Here is a 2,500-nt window from a genome sequence, read left to right as displayed (position 1 = left end):
ATTTGTTGCCCCTGCCTTGGCCTTGGTTGCCGCTGCCTTGCCCTTGCTTGGCCTGGCCTTGCTCGGCATTGGCATCGCCTTGCCTTGCATTGGCATTTGTTGCCCCTGCCTTGCCCTCGGTTGCCCCTGCCTTGGCCTTGGTTGCCGCTGCCTTGCCCTTGGTTGCCGCTGCCTTGCCCTTGCCTTGCTCGGCATTGGCATCGCCTTGCCTTCCATTGGCATTTGTTGCCCCTGCCTTGGCCTTGGTTGCCGCTGCCTTGCCCTTGCTTGGCCTGGCCTGGCCTTGCCTTGCTCGGCATTGGCATCGCCTTGCCTTGCATTGGCATTTGTTGCCTCTGCCTTGCCCTCGGTTGCCCCTGCCTTGGCCTTGGTTGCCGCTGCCTTGCCCTTGCTTGCCCTTGCCTTGCTCGGCATCGGCATCGCCTTGCCTTCCATTGGCATTTGTTGCCCCTGCCTTGCCCTTGCTTGGCCTTGCCCGGCCTCGTCTTTCCCTTTCCTGGCACTGCCCTCGTTGTGGCTTGCCTGGCCTTGCTTGCTTGACACTGCCCTTGCTTGTCCTTGCCTTGTGCTTTGGCTTGCCTGGCCTTGCTGCCTTGCCTTGCTCGGCATGGCACTTGCTCGGCCTTGCTCGGCATGGCACTTGCTCGGCCTTGCTCGGCATGGCACTTGCTCGGCCTTGCTCGGCATGGCACTTGCTCGGCCTTGAAAGGCATGGCACTTGCTCGGCCTTGAAAGGCATACCATATGCCTTGGCGAGGCTAATATCCCTGCCTGGCGAGGCTAATTTGCCTGCAGGAATGAAGGCTGAATGGGCTAGCGAGGCTAGTATTCCTGCCTGGCGAGGCTAATATCCATGCAGGAATGCAGGCTGAATTGGCTAGCGAGGCTAATATCCCTGCCTAGCGAGGCTAATATGCCCGCAGGAATGCAGGCAGAATGGGCTAGCGAGGCTAATATCCCTGCCTAGCGAGGCTAATATGCCCGCAGGAATGCAGGCAGAATGGGCTAGCGAGGCTAATATCCCTGCCTAGCGAGGCTAATATGCCCGCAGGAATGCAGGCAGAATGGGCTAGCGAGGCTAATATCCATGCCTAGCGAGGCTAATATGCCCGCAGGAATGCAGGCAGAATGGGCTAGCGAGGCTAATATCCATGCCTAGCGAGGCTAATATCCCTGCCTGGCGAGGCTAATCTCCCCGCCTGGCGAGGCTAATAGCGTGTGAGACAACACACAGACAACACGGAGACAACACACGGACAACACGGAGACAACACGCCTGGCGAGGCTAATTCCCCTGCCTGGCGAGGCTAATATGGCTGCACGCTAGCATGCCAACGAATGCCAAACCTCGAAAACTCAATTTTATTTCAAATATCCCCCTGCATTTTATGTTGCAAACCTATAGGGGACGATTTTTAGGACATTTTAAGATTGACATATCGTCATTTGGTCGAGTTTTCAGTTTATTTTGATTTTCTACATCTCAGAAACGAGAAATATCATATCAAATCGAAAACTCATCCAAATGACCTGAAATCAACTTCTAAATTTCTCTAAAATCATTGCTTACAGTTCTGAACCATAAAAGATATACACTTTTACAAGTGAAACGGAGTTGGAAATTTCCAAAGCCAAGAACGCGACATGGCCTTGCCTAGAGTGCAAATGCCATGTCAAGGCCGCATTCTGTTCAACTTTGCCCGCACTATAATTTGACCATAAATAAGTCTCTATTTTAAGGAAATTTTGCAAGTGGTAGCAGTCCGAAACATCAAGCGGTTTGTCATTTTCGATTTTCGACATTCTGCCCCTTTTGGAAAATAAAAACAAATACTTCTGGGTCGAAATTAAATCTGGCCTTTTTCCACAAGGTGCCTGACATTATTCTGAGTGTCCCTGCAAAAAATCTCGATTTTATACCAAATGTACAATTAGTTATGGCGTTTGCCCCTCCTCGGAAATCCCATGTTTCCCCCTGCCCTTCCCAGTTTTCTCCAATATGCTCTATAGGGGAGTAGTGGTTCTCTGCAAAATGACCCCCTTGCAGAGACCGCCTCCCCTGCCCCCAGTAGTCCCTCCCCCTTCCCCCAATTGCTTATATACGATATTTGCTGCCTCGAATGTCCCTAACAAACAATTATAAGCAATTGAAAACGGATTTAAGAGGGATTTAGGAGGTGTTCTTCGCCCAGCTGGGGGGGTGATGAACACCATGAAGGGGGGGTCATGTGGGATCGGTGTTGCCTCTAGTCCACTGAAACGATGTCAGTAACCGCTCAGATCAATCAAAGGGAGGGATAGGAGCCCGTCGGTATCGAGAAATTGTGCTTCGGCACTCGATTTGCGACATAAACAAATGCTGTGAGGGGAGGAAGGTGTCGGTGTCGATGAACTCAGTTCAATGCGCGAGTAATAAGCAGGCCGGGGGACTGGGCGCGATGCAAAGTGCTTCGGCATTCGATTTGTGAAAAGCGAGGGCGGCGATGGGGGGAAGGTGCCG

Source organism: Argentina anserina, unplaced genomic scaffold, assembly GCF_933775445.1.
Source record: "Argentina anserina unplaced genomic scaffold, drPotAnse1.1, whole genome shotgun sequence".
Lineage (NCBI taxonomy): Eukaryota > Viridiplantae > Streptophyta > Magnoliopsida > Rosales > Rosaceae > Argentina > Argentina anserina.
This window is presented reverse-complemented; position numbering follows the sequence as displayed.